This window comes from Macaca fascicularis, chromosome 14, assembly GCF_037993035.2.
Source record: "Macaca fascicularis isolate 582-1 chromosome 14, T2T-MFA8v1.1".
NCBI classification, from domain to species: domain Eukaryota; kingdom Metazoa; phylum Chordata; class Mammalia; order Primates; family Cercopithecidae; genus Macaca; species Macaca fascicularis.
This window is the reverse complement of record NC_088388.1, coordinates 73438380-73459732: the sequence shown is the minus strand read 5'-3', so window position 1 is coordinate 73459732 and position 21353 is coordinate 73438380. Positions and strand designations below refer to the sequence as shown.

The window sequence follows — 21353 nt, the reverse complement described above, 5'->3', positions numbered from 1 at the left end:
CCGTGTCAGCCTCCCAAAGTGCTGGGATTACAGGCATAAGCCACTGTGCCCAGCCAATACATTTTTTAAAATAGAGTAGTGGTAGTGGAAATTGAGAGAACTGAGTGACTTGAGTTTTCTGTTAGTCGGCAAAACCTGCTGATGAATTAGATGAGTGGAGTGTGAAAAAAACAGGAATCAAGGAAAATACCTAGATATAGAACATAAACCTTTAGGTAAATGGTGATGCCCTTGACTGAGACATGAAAAACTGGAAGCAGATGAGAAAATCAAATAATTCTATTTGGCCAGTTATAAATGAGGTAATATACATAAAACCCTGATGCAGTACCTGCACACAATAAAATCTATAATCATTGACTATTACATTATTATATACCAGACACACTGTACCAGGTACTTGGAGAGCAATATTTCATTTAGTCCTCATAGCAATGCTGCAAATGCATTATATTGTCCATATTTTATTTATTTATTTATTTATTTATTTATTTATTTATTTTGAGATGGAATTTTGCTCCCGTTGCCCAGGCTGGAGTGCAATGGCGCAATCTCAGCTCACCGCAACCTCCGCCTCCCGGGTTCAAGCGATTCTTCTGCCTCAGCTTCCCAAGTAGCTGGGATTACAGGCCTGCACCACCATGCCCAGCTAATTTTGTATTTTTATTTTTATTTTATTTTATTTTGTGTATGTTTCAACATCTAAAATACAAATATTCTTGTACCTAAAAATTGTAACTTTTTTTTTATACTTTAAGTTCTAGGGTACGTTTGCGCAACCTGCAGGTTTGTTACGTATGTATACGTGTGCCTCATTTTGTATTTTTAGTAGAGACAGGTTTCTCCATGTTGGTCAGGCTGGTCTTGAACTCCCAACCTCAGGCAATCCACCCGCCTCCACCTCCCAAAGTGCTGGGATTACAGGCATGAGCCACCACGCCCAGCCTATTAATTTATTTTGTTTTATTTTTTGAGACGGAGTCTCGATCTGTCGCCCAGGCTGGAGTGCAGTGGCACGATCTTCACTCACTGCAATCTCTCTGCCTCACAGGTTCATGCGATTCTCATGCCTCCACCTCCTGAGTAGCTGGGATTGCAGGCATGCACCACCACACCAAACTGTGTTTTTAGTAGAGAGGGGGTTTTGCCTTGTTGGCCAGGCTGGTCTTGAATTTCTGACCTCAAGTGATCCGCCCGCCTCTGCCTCCCAAAGTGCTGGGATTGCAAGTGTGAGCCACTGCGCCTGGCCATTGTCCATGTTTTAGAGACTAGATTGTTGAGGCTTAGAGAGAAGTAGATTTTTCCAGGATTATTAGATGGTTGCTGTGGGATCAGAACTCAGGCCTCTTGTCAGTGCTCCACAGGAGTGGGAAGTAAGTCAAGATAATTGGCCAGGGAAGAGTCTTGATACTATCCGTATGCCAAATGGAGCAGATGACAGTGAAGTGGCTATGTTGTCTGGGCTATATACCCTGGGGTTGGTAGTCTGGCGCCAGGAAAATTTAGGACACTAACACAAAGAGTTTAGGAGCGGAGGTTTAATAGGCAGAAGAGAAAGAGAAACAGTTCTCTTTATAGAGAGAGAGAGGGGTCTCCTAGTGATCATGGTGGCAGATGCACTGGACTTTATAGTCCAGCTTGAGGAGGCGGTGTCTGATTTATGTAGGGCTCACAGATTGTTTCGATCAGGTGTGACATTTACATAGCCCAGGGAGAAGGCTGGTATCCCCACCCTAATCTTATGATGCAAATGAACTCTCCTTGGCTGGCATCATCTTGTCTGCTCCTTACTGTACACGTGGCTAGCAGAGAAGGGATGATGGAGCCGCCATCTTGAACATGTCTAGTGCCTAGTTCCTGCCCACATTCACCCGTGCAAGCTCCCAACTTGCTTGTCTACATCTGCAGCTCAACTTTACAGGCTGGTCTTTGTTATAAAATGATTTGGGGCTGCTTTTCATTAAAAAGAAAAGCCTTACAGTGGACTCCTATCCTTTTACTATCTGCCTAAGTGATTTCTTCTTAACTCCTATATCAACCACACTGTTTAGAGTACCCAGCCCAACCCAAAGGACATGCCAATATTAGGGCTGAATGACTTAGCTGGATTAGTGGTTACCCTTGGTAGGGTAGAAACTGGAAGGGACTATGAGGAGGCTTCTGAGATGAAGGTAATGTTCTTGATCTTGGTGCTGGTTGCATGGTGTGTTGAGTTTGGAAAATGATTTGAGGTACATACTTTTGATATGTATATATAGTTTTCTACGTGGATGTTTGCATTAATCAAAAGTTTAAGGAAATTGATTATTTGAGGAATCTTTTTTTTTTTTTTCTCACTGCCTGTATGATCAGGTATTTTTTCAAAAGAAGTTGTCCAAAATGATGTGACTCTTATGGAATAATCAAATTTAAGAGTTTATGCAGCAGGCTTCTTTTCCTCTGTAGCAGGTTTCTTTTCTGCAGGCTTCTTTTCAGGGGCTGGTTTCTTGGTAGCGGCTGCCTTTTTTCCCACTAGAGGCTTCTTCTGCTTCTTAACACCAACAGCAGCCTTCTTTCCTTTCTTCCCTACCACAGGCTTCTTGCCTGCAACCGCCACCTTCTCATCTGATTTGGCTTCTAGTGCTGCTGCTGCTGCAGCTGCCTTATCCACCTGGAGCTTGTGATTCCTGGCCTGGCGAAGAATGGTATTCCGGTGCACGGTCTTTGCATATGGGTTTAGCTTCAACATGATTCTCAGGTTTTTCAGTGGGTTCTTCTTTAGGACTCTGCGATGAATCTTCTTGCGTGGTGCTCGAAGGGCTCTTTGGATCTCTGGGCTTTTCAAGATTCTGCTAAGATCTGTATTAATCATCTTGTGCATGGGAAGATTGTAGTTACTCTTGAGGGAAGCGACTTTACACCAAGTGCCATACAATTCATCTAACTTCCAGAAAGCACTCTCAGTCCAGATGCAGAAACGTCCCACATGCCCACCAGGAGCAAGCTTCAAAATGTTCAGTTTGCTTACATTAAGCAGAGTAATTTCAGGGATGTTTCTGAAGGCCTTGATGATGCCATTATCCTCATTATAGATGATGCATGGCCCCCTGCGCTGGATACGGCAATGGTTTCTCATTTTGCCTTTGCCAGCCCTCATTCACTGAGAGGCATAGACCTTTTTGATATCATTCCAGGCTTTAAGTTTCTTAGGGAGCAAAACAGCTTATTTGGTCTTCTTGTAGCCTTCAGCTTTATCTTCGACTACCAAAGGAAGTTCAGGAACTTCCTCAACACGATGACCTTTAGACATGACCAGTGCTGGTAGGGCTGAGGCAGCCAGGACAGAACAGATGGCATATCATTTTTGGGTTGTGTTCACTCTACAATGCCAACGGTGCCAGGTTTTAGTTGGTGCAAACATTCGGCCTCCACAACACATGTTTCCAAAAGCTCCCTGGCCAGAGCGGTGAGTCCCACCACCTGGAACTCTGGGAATTCGAGCCACAGCTCTGCCAGTACCCCAAGACTCAGCACTGGTCTGATGACCTGCGAATTCACTGACAGCGTAGGGCTGTCTGTTGTTTTTGCGCAAGTTGGTATGAACAAAGTTCACAATATCTGGTCGAATAGGAGCCTTGAATACAGCAGGCAAAGTGACATTTTTGCCAGATGACTCCCCCTTTTTGGAGTACACCGATATCAGTGGGAGAGCACATGCCATGGCAGAGAGAGGAGACAGCCACGCTCCTCTCACCCCGGCTGCCGCCACAGGAAAAAGTATTTGAGGAATCTTAACTACAGTGTCAAGCCTTCTCAAACTAGGAAAATAGAAAATAGGTAGAGGTATTAGAAAGACTGGGTTTAATCTTAACCTTGGACAATAGAAAGGAAATTCTGGGAAGAAGGGATAATGGGCAAAAGTGGTGCAAAGCAAGGCAGTAATTATCAAATCAAGATAAATAATGAAAGGTATCTGTAAGTCTGGGTTGGGATAATGGGACTAGAAAGGAGTGACTACAGCTCTGCACAGGATTGGGTAGACTAGGGGTTGAGTGTGTACATTAAGGGCAGGAGAGCTGGAGGGGGAAGAAAAGAGATAGCTTTTCTGTTTCTGTGTCTAAGGTCTACCCAGTTTGACTATTTCTTTTCCAATTTGGAGGGTAACTGAATGAAAAGCATATAGGCTTTGGAAACAATTTTTCTTGTAAAAAGCAAGAAAGCAAACAAACAAAAATCTGGGCCTGAATCCCAGCTTTACCACTTACTAGCTGTGTGGCTTTAGGCAAATCATTTAACCTCTTTTATCATCGTAAAAGAAGAGATAATAATATCCAGCGATGTACAGATAAATGTGTAGTAACCAACTTGCTAAATAAAAAAAGCCCTGATCTGAAGTGGTTGCACTTCTGTGGTATAAATGCTCCACATCGCAAAATTCAAGCTACAGATATTGATGCCATAGAATGCAGAGTTAGGAACAGTTGCACAGTATCACACCATTATTTCCACCATACAGACACAATAAACATAAATAACCTCAAGAGCATAGATAGGCCAGGCACAGTGACTCACATCTGTAATCTCAGTACTTTGGGAGACAAAGACAGGAGCATCCCTCGATCCCAGGAGTTCGAGTCCAGCTTGGGAAACATAGTGAGACCTGTCTGTCTAAAAAAAAAAACAAACAAACGAAAAGAGCATAGACAGTAGTAAAATACTTAGGAAGTGATGAAATTTGAATATTTATTGCCTTGTGTTTAATATAATTTGATTGCACATTTATATAATTTAATTTTTAGTAATGGCTCTGTTTAACTGACTTGCAAACTTTCTGAAAATTTAACATTCAGCTCTCATAAGCAAGTACCGGCCAGCCCTCGTGCATCACTGTAAATAATTTATCTACCTTGCATGATTGAGAGGGTTGAAAGTAACATGCTCTGTGCCTGGGAGATAACTAAGCCTCCATAAATGGCAACTGTTATTGTATAACAAACAGTTACATACCACTGACTATTTGATAGGCTCCATTCCAAGTGCTTTACACACATTAACCCATCTAATCTCCATAACAACCCTGGAAAGTAAAGCATGTTGTTATTCCCTTTATTCAGAAAAGTAAACTCTGTCACAGAGAGGTTAAATAACTTTCCCAAGGTCACAAAGCAACAGAGCTAGAATTATAACCCAGGCAATCTGGCCACAGCATCCATGATCTTAAACACTGTGTTTTGCTATCTCATTATTAGTTTACAACTGTACATGTAAAACCAATAATAAGTACAGTAAACTCTAACACTTTTTATTGCAGAATTTTGGGATTCCTGTGCACATCAGTCAAGTGAGAATTGCTTTCAGTAGAAAACAAGTAACAAATTGGATATGTTGAGTATCACATGATATGACAACATAGAGTCCAGGCAAAAGTTAACATTGAAAGTTTTGGGTCAGGTGTTGGAGGTAAGGGAAGGTTGCGGGAAGTATAGACCTTTGATTAGATTTGGAAGGGAACTACAGCTAGCAAATGCCAGTGAAGAAGCCTAGGACTGTGTCCAGGAGATTAGTATTTTATCTAGATAATGCCTGAAGGCTTCATTTTAAGGTCAAAAGTAAACCAGAAAAGACTCCAGAAAAGAGAACTCCTCTGTACTTTTACTCCCATAAATCCTGAATGAAGAGTGTTGTAGGTTGTATACATTGCTTGCATGATAATAACTATCATTTATTGAGCACATACCATGTTTTGAGTACTTTGCCTAGAGTGGCTCATTTAATCCTCAGCCAATCCTGTTAGATTCAATTATCCCTTCACCAAAAAAGGGCCCAAATTTGAGACTGATTTTGTGTTGTCAATGGGAAGAGTGAGTAGAAAACAATTCCATGTAAGTTCTAAGACAAGGTTTGCTTAAACAAATAACTAAGTAGTAGGTAGTAAGTAGGACTTTACAACTAGCCTCATCCTAATGTAACAATAATAATGACACCACCACCAGCAGCATCTAATAGCTTCTTAATAAATGTTTACTGATTTAGTTTTTTTGTTTGTTTGGTTGTTTGGTGTTTTGAGACAGAGTCTCGCTCTCTCACCCAGGCTGGAGTGCAGTGGCACGATCTTGGCTTGCTGCAACCTCTGCCTCCTAGGCTCAAGCAATCCTCCTGCCTCAGCTTCCTGAGTAGCTGGGATTACAGGCACCTGCCACCACACCTGGCTAATTTTTATATTTTTAGTAGAGATGGGGTTTCACCATATTGGCCAGGCTGGTCTTGAACGCCCAACCTCAGGTGATCCATCCACCTTGGTCTCCAAAGTGCTGGGATTACAGGCATGAGCCACCGCGCCTGTCCTAACTTAGGTGTAATTACACCAAAAGCAGTGAGATTTAAGGGGAAAAATATAGGATTGAGAAACAAGGAGACCTCAAAGAGTGTCCACTATGAATTACCATTCACTGCATGTGTAGGCACTATGCTAGGCCTTTTACTTGAATATTTTCATTTAATATTTGAAACAACTGATAAAGTATTATTACCTACCCACTATTATCTCTATTTTCTAGATGTCATTTAGCTTAAATTATTATCCCTATTGTACAGATGAAGAAACTGGAGCTCAGAGAAATTAAGTAAGTGGTAAAGATGTGTTTCCAGCCCAGGTGTGCCCAAACACCATGTTCTCGACACTGTGGTTGTCTTTACACAATAGCATTTGGCTGATTTTTGTTTTCTTCTTTATATCTATTTTTTCTTATATGTGTTTGGAAGTGTTAACAAGAGTCCGTATCATTTTTATTTATTTATTTTTTTGAGATGGAGTTTCACTCTTGTTGCGTAGGCTGGAGTGCAATGGTGCAATCTCGGCTCACTGCTACCTCCGCCTCCCGGGTTCAGGTGATTCTCCTGCCTCAGCCTCCCGAGTAGCTGGGATTACAGGCATGCGCCACCACACCCAGCTAATTTTGTATTTTTAGTAGAGATGGGGTTTCTCCATGTTGGTCAGGCTGGTCTCGAACTCCCCACCTCAGGTGATCTGCCCGCCTCAGCCTCCCAAAGTGCTGGGATTATAGGTATGAGCCACTGCACCCGGCCAAGAGTCTGTATCATTTTTATAATCAGAAAAGAATGAACATATTTTCATTTTGAAAAAAATGGAGCATATAGTAATGTTAAATTAACTCTTTTTATTCCAATCATCTGTAATGTTTCGCTATTTAAAATGTAAAAGGTGGCCGGGCGAGGTGGCTCATGCCTATAATCCCAGCACTTTGGGAGGTCGAGGCGGGCAGATCGCCTGAGGTTGGGAGTTAGAGACCAGCCTGGCCAGCATGCGGAAACCCCATCTTTACTAAAAATACAAAAATTAGCTGGGCGTGGTGGCAGGCACCTGTAATCCTAGCTGCTTGGGAAGCTGAGGCAGGAGAATTGCTTGAACCCAGGAGATGGAGGTTGCAGTGAGCCTAGATCATGCCATTGCACTCCACCCTGGGCAACAGAGTGAGACTCCATTAAAAAAATAAAATAAAATGTAAAAGGTAATCTCCAAAAAGGACTAGAACCACCATTCCTACCTACAACATCTTAAATGTCACTTTAAAAAACAACAACAACAACAACAAAAACAAAAAAAACACTCACTCCTTATTCCTTAAGGATGGTGCCTCATGTTGAGAACAAAAGCAGTTCTCCAGAAGCCAGAATAATCAATCAGCCAAAGCATTTTCTAACCAAAGGAGAGGCCAGACAAAACTGTCGGGGATGTTGGCGTCAGGTGCCACCAGCAGTGGGAACCATAGGACCTCAGCCTCCATGCCTCAAAAAAGAACCTAAGTGTCAGAAGTAGAAGGTTGACCCTCCTCTGTCTTCTTCGTCCCTGCCTCATCCCAGAAATAATCGCATCAGAGAATCTAATGATTCTGATGGGGCATGGAGTGGGAAATCTAGACAGGGCTCAATATTGGGGCAGGGTGATGAGCAATCAACCTTTGTGCAGGCAGGGTTCCCAGACTCAGAGGGGGGAAGGAAGCCAGGCCTCTGCACAGGAAAGGAAGCCCTTGGGGGCAACTTAGGAACCCTACCAGTTGGCTGGCCTTCCGGGATACTACAGGTTTATTGGGGGTAACATTCCAAGCGGGTAACAGGTCAACTAAGATGTATAAGATTAAAGTAATCTTAAGACCAGGCTCTGGTTTACGCCTATAATCCCAGCACTTTGGGAAGCCAAGGCAGGAGGATCGCTTGAGGCCAGGAGTTTGAGACCAGCCTCGCCAACATGGGGAAACAATGTCTCTACTGAAAAATACAAACATTAGCCAGGTGTGGTGGCTCACACTTGTAATCCCAGCTACTTGGGAGGCTGAGGCGGGAGGATCACTTGAACCTGGCAGGTGGAGGTTGCTGTGAGCTGAGATCCTGCCATTGCACTCTAGCCTGGGCAACAGAGTGAGACCCTGTATCAAACACAAACAAAACAAAACAAAACAAAACAAAAAAAGAAGTAATCTTAACACCAATATATTTTTTGTTGACACAGATGTATTTAGTAATTAGATCACTCATTCATTCATTCATTCATTCGATGAACATTGCTAAAGGCCTCTTGTATACCAGGCTCTATGTGATTAATGGGGACACAGCATGGTCTTCATCTCTGGGAGTTTACAGTCTGTATAGGGCAAACAGCAATACAGTGTGAGGGAATCACAGCGTGCCAGAAGAACTCAGAGGAGGCAGCTCACCAGATCAGAGGAAATCAGGGAAAAACTTTGGGCCTGGATACCAGGAATATATACCATGTAATCCTTCCTTTCATTTGGAGAAATATATAAAAATGAAATCAGAGTGCTGTCTTTTTTTTTTTTTTTTTTTTTTTTTTTTTTTTTTTTTTTGAGACAGAGTCTTGCTCTATTGCCCAGGCTGGAGTACAGTGGTGCAATCTCGGGTCACTGCAACCTCTCCCTCCTGGGTTCAAGCGATTCTCATAACTCAACCTCCTGAGTAGCTGGAACTACAAGTGAGCACCACCACGCCTGGATAAGTTTTATATTTTTGGTAGAGACAGGGTTTCACCATGTTGGCCAGGTTTGTCTCAAACTCCTGGCCTTAAGTGATCCGACCACCTTGTCCTCCTAGAGTTCTGGGATTACAGGCGTAAACCACCATACCCGGCCAGAGTGCTGTCTTTGTTACAACTTTTAATAATACATCACAAGCCTGTATTTCTTCTTTTTCAAAAAGTTGTTTAGGCCAGGCACGGTGGCTCATGCCTATAATCCCAACATTTTGGGAGGCTGAGGTGGGAGGATCGCTTGAGTCTAGGAGTTTGAGATCAGCCTAGGCAACACAGGGCAATCCCATCTCTACAGAAAAAGAAAAAGAAAAAAATAGCCAGGTGTGGTGGCTTGTGCCTGTAGTCCTAGCTACTCAGGAGGCTGAGGCAGGAGGATCACTTGAGCCCAGGAGGTCAAGGCTGCAGTGAGCTATGTTCATGCCACTGCACTCCAGCTTGGGTGACAAAGCAAGACCCTATCTCAAAAATAAACGCATTTTTTAAAGTTCTCATAAAGTTTTATGAGAACATGTGTATCTTGCATAGACTGTCTTGGGGAATGTATAGCTACCCAGGCCAGGCCAGGACACATTACCCTCTTGACAGCTGGTGACGTAGGAGCTCAAGGACAGTGAGATAAGTCTCCAGGTGCTTGTTCTAAAACACCTTATCAGTACTATAAAAATCAATGCAAAATCCCTCAGTTACCAAAACTAAGTGGGTGAGCCAAGAGGACACTGTGATACTGGTTTTCCTGCTCCATACGTATACCACCCCATCATGCTCCCAGCCACACTCACACCCTAGCCTGTTTATTCCTCAGCTCGCTCACCAGATGTTCATGTCTCTACCTTTGCTGCCTCAGACATTCAGAAAAAGAGCATGAGGACCTCCCATCCCCACCTTGCATATGCTTTGTATAATTTTTTTCCTTTCTCCCTTCCCTTGGGGGTGGGGAGAGTGCTTGGAGTAGTGATGCTAAAAGTGAAGATAACTGAAAACTGGCTATGGGCAGTTTTGTCTTAAGCACATCATTTCTGAAATTTTTTTTTTTTTTTTGAGACAGAGTCTCCCTCTGCCACCCAGGTTGGAGTGCAGTGGTATGATCTTGGCTCACTGCAACCTCCACCTCCCAGGTTCAAGCAATTCTCCTGCCTCAGCCTCCTGAGTAGCTGGGATTATAGGCCTCCGAGGTTCAAGCAATTCTCCTGCCTCAGCCTCCCGAGTAGCTGGGCTAATTTTTGTATTTTTAGGAGAGATGGGGTTTCACCATGTTGGCCAGGCTGGTCTCGAACTCCTGACCTGGTGATTGCCAACCTCGGCCTCCCAAAGTGCTGGGATTATAAGCGTGAGCCACTGCACCTGGCCTCTGAATTCTTACAATGTGTGTCAGGTGGGGTTGGCATTCAGGGCTAGAAAGAAGCATATGATCCTTTTTTCAGAGAACATTGCTTTCTGCCCCCAAACACTGCTGGTCAGGGAGACTTCCTGAGGAGCTGTTACGTGGGCTTAGCTTTCATGTCAGGTGAAGAAGGGCAAGGGCTGTTGCAGACACAGTCTTGAGGGAGTGAGCTGCTCTCTTTGCCTCATTGTCTTTTGACCTCATTGCTTCTTTCTGTATGACTGCTCTGTTTTCTTCTCTGCTTAACCACAGTTTTTGTTTCCTCATAATTTTAGTATAAACAGAGCCATCGTTGCTATGGTTCATGTCAACCACCACTTCCAGCTTTTGGCCCATGACTAACTACAGATTTTCTCAACAGTTCCCCATTTTGTAATTCCTAACTGGCCCAGTCCAATTTGCTCAACTTATTTCAGTTTTTGTGTTTGTTTTTTTTTAAATCTCAGATTATCAAAATTTTTTTCAGGATACTAAGCAGCCCATGGACAGGTTCCTCTTAGACAAGTGCTCATTCATTCATTCCTCACTTGTTCACTGAGTTTCTTCTTAGAATTCACTATATATATGAGATACAATAGTATACAAGAGACATATGACCCAGGTTGGAGACAGATAAGTTAACAGACAGTTAAAAGACCATGTTGGCCCGATGCAGTGGCTCACGCCTATAATCCCAGCACTTTGGGAAGTTGAGGCAGTTGGATCACCTGAGGTCAGGAGTTCAAGATCAGCCTGGGCAACATGTTTAAACCCCGTCTCTACTAAAAATACAAAACTTAGGCTGGGAGCGGTGGCTCACGCCTGTAATCTCAGCAGTTTGGGAGGCCGAGGCAGGTGGATCACGAAGTCAGGAGTTCAAGATCAGCCTGGCCAACATGGTGAAACCCCGTCTCTGCTAAAAATACAAAAATTAGCTGGGCATGGTGGTAGGCATCTGTAATCCCAGCTACTCGGGAGGCTGAGGCAAGAGAATTGCTTGAACCGGGAGGTGGAGGTTGCAGTGAGCCGAGATTGTGCCATTGCACTCTAGCCTGGGTGACAGGGCGAGACTCCATCTCAACAAAACAAAACAAAATGAAAAAACAAATATTAGCTGAGTGTGGTGGTGGGCGCCTATAATCCCAACTACTTGGGAGGCTGAGGCAGGAGAATTGCTTGAACCCAGGAGGCGGAGGTTGCAGTGAGCTGAGATCATGCCACTTCACTCCAGCCTGGGCTACAGAGTGAGACTCCATCACAGAAAAAAAAAAAAAAAAAAAAGGAATGCATTGAATTTGGCCTCCATCGGCTAGAGGAGTGACAGTCGCAAGAGCGAGAGTCCAGTAATTTAAGGAATGAAGAGTGAGAAGAACTGGATAGAAGGTGAAGACAACTCTGGCCAATTAACTACGTGGAAATGGAAAGGTGGAAGGCGTTGAGGATGGTCATGAGCTTCATAGCATGTCTGTCTAAGCCACAGGGCTAGGAGGTGGTGGTGGACATTTGTCTTAGGAAAAGGCACGCCAGGCATTGTGGGGTCTGTTTCATCTAGAGTGTTGTCAGTCAGGGAGGCAGGACTGGAGGAACTGAAGGCTGGAATCTGCAGGAGGGGACATGGAAAGGGAATTCTTCAAAGGCCTTTTCATCCCTGGTTCCCAGCACCCTACTTGGCTAAAACTGGAATGAACAGGCCCTTAGCAAATATTTATTGGCGGAAACTGAATGCCTGGTGAATAGATGGATGGGTGGATGAAAGTGAATTAAATATTGTTCTGCTCTATAGTCCCTTTTGTTGAGTTACAGAATATTGTTTGTGGAAGGTGTTGTCTACTTTTCCTTGCACCACTGCAATGACTATTGTCTGTTATCAGGTGAACATTATAGATAAGCTAATGGGGAAATCCAGCTTCCTTGAAAGACCCAGTGATCAGAAATGAGGACAGAGAGGCAACGAGCCCAGGTCCTAAGCAGGCTTGACGGCTGCAAACAGCCCTGCTGCTAGAGACCCCAGAAAGAGGCTTCACACGTTCCTACATACAATCTTGACACATAGTACTTTAGTAAACACTCCATATGTTTGGGGTTGACTAATTTGAAGTATCTTACCTTTCAGTATTTTCTTCCTAAGGCAAAATCAGATAGTGGACTTACCCAACTAACTTCTCTCATTTCCCCTTGCTCTGTGATACCTCCACCACTCCACTGCTCTCCTCATACCTGCCCTATTTCAGGCCCTCCTATCATCAGTCTTTTCTTTTAAGTTTTCTGCTAATAAAGGAAATGCCTGCTTGTCCTCATCTTTTCTAGCCTCATCTCTACTCCAATCCGCCCTCCCTGGCCCTCGTTCATCTTTAACACAAGTTCTAGGATGAGCTTCCTCCCTCCCTCCCTCCCTCCCTCCCTTCCTTCCTTCTTGACAGAGTCTCTGTTGCCAGGCTGGAGTGCAGTGGAGTGATCTCAGCTCACTGCAACCTCTGCCTCCTGGGTTCAAATGATTCTCCTGCCTCAGCCTCCTGAGTAGCTGGGACTACAGGTGGCCATCACCACGCCCAGCTAATTTTTATATTTTCAGTAGAGACAGAGTTTCACCATGTGGGCCAAGATGGTTTCAATCTCTTGATCTCACGATCCGCCTGCCTCGGCCTCCCAAAGTGCTGGGATTACAGGTGTGAGCCACTGCACCCGGCCAGGATGATGTTTCTGAAACACAGATCTGATGATGTTACTCCCTGCTTAAAACCCTTTGGTGGTTCTCTGTTGATTTTAGAATAAAGTCTCTCTCCTTTCTCTCTCTTTCTTTCTTCCTTCCTTCCTTCTTTCCCTCCCCGCCTCCCACTCCTTCCTTCCCTCCTTCCTTCATGGAGTCCCACTCTGTCACCCAGGCTGGACTGCAATGGCACGATCTCACCTCACTGCAACCTCCACCTCCTGGGTTCAAGGGGGTCTCCTGCCTCAGCCTCCTGAGTAGCTGGGACTATAGGTGCATGCTACCACGCCCGGCTAATTTTTTTTTTTTTTTTTTTTTTTGTATTTTTGGTAGAGATAGGGTTTCACTGTGTAGGTCAGGCTGGTCTCGAACTCCTGACCTCAAATGATCTGCCCACTTCAGCCTCCCAAAGTGCTGGGATTACAGGTGTGAGCCACCATGTCCGGCAAGTCTCAGTTTCTTAGTAGAGAAGACAGGAGCATTCAAGGCTCTTCAGGGTCTGGTCCTTCTTCCACCTTCCTCTTCAGCAATGTCAAACTGCAGTAGCGCCAGCATCATCCAACAGCACGCACCTGCTGTCACAGCCACATGCCTTCGCTTCCTGCTTCTGCTGCAGCCTGAAATACTGCCCTCGACTCTGCTCCATTCCTTTGTGTCTGGAAGCTTCAGAGCCTCCTTCCTGACATTTGTCTCACGGCCTCCTGCTGATTAAACACAGTCCAGATGGTGCTGCTGCTTCTCATCTGGCTGGGTGAGATTCTGTTTCAGCTTCTGATTTCCACGAAATATCCAATCCTACCAGGCATTTGGGGATTTGGGTAGTGTACTAAGGATGTGAGGAGTGTGGGGGGAAGGGGTATACTGCACAGTTCACACAATTTACACCTAAGATTTCCCATATGAGGTCTTTCCTCTTCAAAATTCCCTTGTTTCAGTCAGCTTCCCAGCCCAGGGTATTTTCGTCTTCCCCCTTCTCTTTGTCGGAACACATGCGTGCATGCATATGTGTGTGTGTGCGTGTGTGTGCATGCATGCATGTGTGTATGCGTGTGTTGCGGGTGTGCGTGCGTGTGTGTGCGTGCGTATGTGTGTGTGCTTGCGTGTGTGTGTGCTTGCGTGTGTGTGTATGTGTGTGTGTAAACCTCCCTTGTCTAATGCAACACAATCCCGCCCTTTCTCTACCCAAGTACCAGGCGGCCATAGGGTAGTTTTTCATAGATTATCCTAATTTCTTCTCAGGACACTTTGGCACCAGTTGCTAAAAAAATTAAAGAGGCATCCATACCTTACACAGCTCTCTCACTCAGTTTGCTGTGAGCTCCTGAAGGCCAGGCCCATGTCTAATCCATCACTTATCCTGTTCCAGCTGGAGCCTGGCACAGACATGGCCAGGCCACAAATGAGCCACTGGGCTGTGGTGTGGCTAGAAGAGGCTGGGAAGTGTGGGGATATCAGGTCAGTAAGGAATGCCTTCATTTTTCATCCTGGAGGGTTGGGTTTCTGATGAGCTGCCCCCAGCCAGAGCTGATTCATACCCAGAAATATATCCTCTGCCTCTGTCGATACATCTCGGCCTTTCAGAACCCCATTAGGCCAGACAAAGGATCCATCTGCTGGGTTGTTTCTTTCTTTTCTTCCCTTCCTTCCCTCCCTTCCCTCCCTTCCTTCCCTTCCCTCCCTTCCCTCCCTTCCCTCCCTTCCCTTCCTTCCTTCTTTATTTCCTTCCTCCCTTCCCTTCCTTCCTTCTTTCCTTCCTTCCTCCCTTCCCTTCCTTCCTTCCTTCCTTCCTTCCTTCCTTCCTTCCTTCCTTCTTTCTTTTCTTTTCTTTTCTTTTCTTTTCTTTTCTTTTCTTTTCTTTTCTTTTCTTTTCTTTTCTTTTCTTTTCTTTTCTTTCCCTTTCTTTTCTTTGACGGAGTCTCACTCTTTAGCCCAGGCTGGAGCTAAGTGGTGCGATCTCAGCTCACTGCAATCTCCACCCCCTGGGTTCAAGCGATTCTCCTGCCTCAGCCTCCTGAGTAGCTGGGACTATAGGCGTGCACCACCACACCCAGCTAATTTTTTGTATTTTTAGTAGAGACAGGGTTTCGCCATGTTGGCCAGGCTGGGCTCAAACTCCTGACCTCAGGTGATCCACCTGCCTCCACCTCCCAAAATGCTAGGATTACAGGTGTGAGCCACCGCGCCTGGCCTGCTGGGCACTTTCACGAGGCATTCCCTCCTCCAGGAAGCTGGTGTCCCTCTGTGGCCATCCCTGGGAACCACATTTCCCACACATCACCTATCAAACAGCAGGTGCCAAGTATACTCCCACCCTTACTGCCCCTTGCTGAGCACAGGTCCGGCCATCTTTCAGCCTCCCCACTGGTCTTCCTGTCTCCATTTCCACCTCTTCCAGTCTGTCCTCCACACTCACCACTAGAAATATGGTTCTAGGCCGGGTGCAGCGGCTCACGCCTGTAATTCTTGCACTTTGGGAGGCCAAGGTGGGTGGATCACTTGAGGTCAAGAGTTCAAGACCAGCCTGGCCAACATGGCGAAACTCCACCTCTACTAAAAATACAAAAATTAGCCAGGCGTGGTGGCACGTGCCTATAATCCCAGCTACTTGGGAGGCTGAGGCAGGAGAACGGCTTGAGCCTGGGAGGCGAACATTGCAGTGAGCCGAGATCGTGCTGCTACACTCCAGCCTGGGCAACACAGCAAGACTCCATCTCAAAAAAAACAGATGGTTCTAAATGCTAAACTGACCTTGACCTTGACCACCCCCCCCAAACCCCAGGTAAAACTCCTTCCATGGCCCCCCTACAGCTTTATTTTAATAACTTTATTGATAAACAATTTAGATACCATAAAATTTACCCATTTTAAGTATACGGTCAGGTGAATTTTAGTAACTTTATAGTTGTGTAACCATCACCCAAATCCAGTCTTAGAACACTTCCATCATTCCCAAAGTTTCCTTGTGCCTTATATTCTCCACTTACGCAGTCAATCCTACTCTCACCCCTTAGCCCTAAGTAACCACTGACCTGCTGTCTCTATAATTTTGTCTGTTCTAAAAATTTCATGCAACATGCTGGGCATGGTGGCTCATACCTGTAATCCTTGTGCTTTGGGAGGCCAAAGTGGGAGGATAGCTATGAACTCCTGGAATTTAAGACCAGTTTGGGTAACATAGTGAGACCCTCTCTATACAAAAAATTTTAAAAATTAAGCCGGGCATGATGGCTCATTCCTGTAATCCTAGCACTTCTGGGAGGCTGAGGCAGGAGGATAGATAACCTGAGCTCAGAAGTTCAAGACCAGCCTGGACAGCATGGCAAGACCCCATCTCTAAAAAAAAAAAAAAATTAGCTGGGCGTGGTGGTGCATACCTGTAGTCTGATATACTCAGGAGGCTGAGGTGGGAGGATCATTTGAGCCTGGGAGGTCGAGGCTGCAGTGAGCCATGACTGTGCCACTGCATTCAATCCTGAGCAACATAGCAAGATCCTGTAACAACAGCAACAACAACAAAATTAAAAAATAAAAACAGAAACTTCATGCAGATGGAACCATACAACATGTAGTTTTTGTGTATGACTTCTGTTTTGGGCTGAATTTTGTCCCTTCCGAATTCATATGTCAAAGTCCTAACCTCCAGGACCTCAGAATGTGACTGTATTTGGAGACAGTCTTTAAAATGTTAAAATTAGGGCATTAGAGTGGGTCTTAATCTAATGACAGATGTCCTTATAAGAGATGAGGACTTGTACATGTACAGAGGAAGACTATGTGAAGACATGGGGAGAAGATGGCCTTCTGCAAGCCAAAAAGAAAGGCTTCAGAAGAAATAAACTCTGACAACATCTTGATTTCTAGCCTTCAGAACTGTGAGAAAATAAATTTATTTATTTTGTTTGTTTGTTTGTTTGTTTTTTGAGATGGAGTCTCACTCTGTTGCCCAGGCTGGAGTGCAGTGGCGCAATCTCAGCTCACTGCAACCTCTGCCTCCCAAGTTCAAGCGATTCTCCTGCCTCAGCCTCCCCAGTAGCTGGGACTATAGGCGCCCACCATTACACCTGGCTAATTTTTGTATTTTCATAGAGACAGGGTTTTGCTAATGTTGGCCAGGCTGCTCTCAAACTCCTGACCTCAAGTGATCTGCCCACCTCAGCCTCCGAAAGTGCTGGGATTACAGACATGAGCCACCGCACCTGGCCAAAATTTGTATTAAGTCATCTAGTCTGTGGAACTTTGTTATGGCAGCCCAAGCAAATGAATATATCATCTTTCATGTTAGTGCGAACATCAGTAGTTGATTACTTTTTATTGCTGAGTAGTATTTTATTGTATGAATGTACCATATTTTATTTTTTTACTGACCAGATGATGGATGTTGGATAAGCTCCAGTTTTGGTACTAAAAAATTTGCATACGAGTCTTGGTGTGAATGTGTTTTTATTACCTAGTGGTGCATCTCAGTGCTTTTTTAAATTTTATTTTATTTTTTGAGATGGAGTCTCACTCTGTCACCTGGGCTGGAGTGCAGTGGCATGATCTCAGCTCACTGCAACCTCAGCCTCCCGGGTTCAAGCGACTCTCCTGACTCGGCCTCCCGAGTAGCTGGACTACAGGTGTGCACCACTACGCCCAGCTAATTTTTGTATTTTTAGTAGAGATGGGGTTTTACCATGTTGGTTGGCCAGGATTATCTCCATCTCTTGATCTCGTGATCTGCTTGCCTCGGCCTCCCAAAGTGCTGGGATTACAGGCGTGAGCCACCGTGCCCAGCGGTTTTTTTTTTTTTTTTTTTTTTTTTTTTGAGACGGAGTCTCGCTCTATCACCTGGGCTGGAGTGGAGTGGTGCAATCTCGGCTCACTGCAACCTCCGCCTCCTGGGTTCAAGTGATTCTTCTACCTCAGCCGCCTGAGTAGCTGGGATTACAGGCATACACCACCACACCTGGCTAATTTTTGTGTTTTTAGCAGAGACAGGGTTTCATCATATTGGCCAGGTTGGTCTTGAACTCCTGACCTCATGATCTGCCCGCCTCAGCCTCTCAAAGTACTGGGATTACAGGTATGAGCCACCATGTCCGGGCTGTCTTCTCTTGTTAAACTTGGAATCTTTATCCCGCCAACTCAATGAGCCTAAGCTAGCCTGCTGGAGGATGAGAGGCTATATGGAAGAGCATCAGTGTGCTCCAGCCAACTGCTGATCATCATATATGTGATTGAGCCAACTCACCAGCTATCCACAGACCCATGCATGTGGGAATCCAGCATAGATCAGCTGAACTGGCCAAGACCAAAACTGTGACCTGTATAAATATACTATACTGTAGAACTGTGAACTCAACAAAATGATTGTTGTTTTAAGCCATTGCATTTCAGGGTGGGTCATTTAATAACAAAAGCTCACTGAGACAGAGATGCAGAGCAATAAAGCTGTGGAGCTAAGCAATCCGAGTTGGAAAGACAGCTCTGCCATTTTCTAGCTATATGGCCTTGGGCAAGCCACTCCATTTCTCAGAGCTTCAGTGTCCTCACTTGAATAATGGGGGTAATGGTAGTGCCCATTTCCTGGGGTTGCAATAATTCAGTAAGATGATAGATGTCTGACATTAGCTTGTATGAAGCTTGGCTCAGCCTAATGGGAGCCGTTGTTACCATTGCTCTGTTGTTCGGATGAGTAAACTCAAGATGAGAAAACTAAACTCCCAGGTGTTTGGTCACTTTCCCCAAGGTCAGTCAGCCAGAAAATGATTGAACTTGGGACTCACACTCAAGATGTCTTAATTCCTACCAAGTGTAGGATTCCTAATAAGACTAGTGGGGTGACTGGCAGGGGGTGGGGAGGGACATTTATTGTCTACCTGGTGACAAATTTCCTTGTGTCCTGATTTCAGTAGGAAGCCAAAATAGGCTGGAGGTAATGAATAATCAAACTGAAGTTCTACGAAGATTAGTCGGTAGCATAAAGTACAACTCACTGGAAGGCACTGGCAGTTTCAGCCCTTCATTCTCTGAATCCAGTGTGTTATCAAGTTGGATTTTCTTTTACTGTTTCTCAAATCCACTCATTTCTCTCTCTCTCTCTCTCTCTCTCTCTCTCTCTCTCTCTCTCTCTTTTCCCTTGCCCCTGTTCCTGGAGCTGTGCAATGGCTTCCAGCTTCCTTGGCGACTTCCACTGCAATCCTCTTTCCTCTCCTCTCATCCTTCTCCAGCCACACTTTCAGCTCTGCGGCAGCACATGCCTGATGCCTACCAGAGGACAGATTCTGCCTGTGGGCTTTACCTTGGAGCCGGCTTCATGGATTCCAGGTGTTGGGATATAAGGCTTCCATGTGCCTGACACCCCAACCATCAAATTAGGGTATTGGAGATGTCCCCAACAAAGCCTCTCAGAGCTGACCCTTTATAAGGGTGGCACCTGAATCCTACTGAGGGCCTGCAGGTACATACCATCAGTGAGCAGCAGATGGCAGAGTCATCTCTCTTTTTGCCATCTCCCATTATTGCCACTCCTTCCTCCATGAAGAATAACAATGAAGATAGGACCTCAATAAACAATTAGAAAACGCTCTGTGTGAAAACGTTTAATTGAATTAATTGCCCAAATTTAAAGAATAAGGGATTTCCTAGTAAAATTGTATTTCAGGCTTTTAAAAAATCCAAATATCTTGTGCCATACCATGGTGGAGCCTTGGTCCTTATCATTCCCTCTGTTCTCCCAACACGGAGGCCAAGTTATTTTTGCCATTGATCAAGGTGGTTGTACTATTATTTTTCTTAAAACTTTTTTTTTTTTTTTTTGAGACAAGGTCTCACTCTGCCACCCAGGCTAGCATGAAGTGACACCATCACAGCTCACTGCAACCTCCACCTCCCACGTTCAAGCTATCTTCCCACCTCAGCCTCCTGAGTAGCTGGGACTACAGGCACGTGCCACCATACCAGCTAAGGTTCATATTTTTTGTGGAGACAGGGGTCTCCCTATGTTGCCCAAGCTGGTCTTGAACTCCTGGGCTCAAGTGATCCACCCGCCTCGGTCTCCCAAAGTGCTGGGATTACCAGCGTGAACCACTGCACCTGGCCTAAACATTATTTTTAATGTGTGAAATATTTATTGATCATGTCTTTAACAAAAGTAAGAAAATTCTGGGCGTGGTGGCTCATGCCTATAATCCCAGCACTTTGAGAGGCTGATGGGGGTGGATCACTTGAGGCCAGGAGTTTGAGACCAGCCTGTGCTACATAGCAAGACCCTGTCTGTACAAAAAATTACAAAAATTAGCTGGAAGTGGTGGCACATGCCTATAGGTCCAGCTACTCAGGAGAAGGAGGTAGAAAGATTGCTTGAACCCAGGAAGTTGAGGCTGCAGTGAGCCAAGATAGCACCACTGCACTCTGGCCTGGGCAATAGAGTGAGACCCCATCTCAAAAAAAAGGAGGTGATAAATTATAAGTGAATAAAATATAATTGAATAAATGAAAGAGTAACACCCTCTGGAGGTTGTAGGCATTTGAGATTGTCACCTCTAATCCAACCCCTCTCCCTGCCTAGCCTCCAATCTCCAACTCCTGCTTTTTTGGATGAGATAGCTGAGACCCGGAGATACAGAATAAATTGTCCAAGGTCACAAAGGTAGGAAGTGGCAAAGCCAGGAGCAGAAATCATGTCTTTGGACTCTGTCTCCCCTGCTTCTTCCATATGTCCTATGGCCGCACAGCTTAACAAACAGTTGTTGAATTGATGACAGGAGGCCTAGTGTAGGGGGAAGAACATTAAGTTGGCATAAGGAGTTCTAGATTCTAGTCTTAGCTGTACCACTGACTGGCTGTGTGACCTTAAGCAAGTCACTTTCCTTCTCTGGATCTCATTCTCTACATCAATGTACAAGGAAGATTAAATTCGGCACTGAAGGTTAACTGGGAAGTGTGTCACATTAGCCAATTACAGCCATTTTGTCCTGGGACTAAGAACTTGGCCCCAAAGAAAATAGTAAAGGCCTCATGGTTATAAAGAATAGAAATCAATATTGTCTTATTTGAATAAGAAAAAAGTTTGTTAAGATAATTTTCTATAACTCATGGAGTCACCAGAAAGCCTGAAGAATTAGGGTCAGCAAATGGGCAGAAAATGAAAACATATGCCCACACAGAACTTGTGTATGAACGTTTATAGCAGCATTGTTCGTAATAGCCAAGACATGGAAACAACCCAAATGTCTGTCAACAGATGAATGGATAAACAAAAT

General features: G+C 44.8%; 1 pseudogene; it reads right to left on the bottom strand.

The window, feature by feature from the left end:
* Positions 1 to 2391: 2391 nt before the first annotated feature.
* Positions 2392 to 3736, bottom strand: LOC102145439 (large ribosomal subunit protein uL4 pseudogene; annotated as a pseudogene).
* Between the last annotated feature and the right edge of the window lie 17617 nt (positions 3737 to 21353).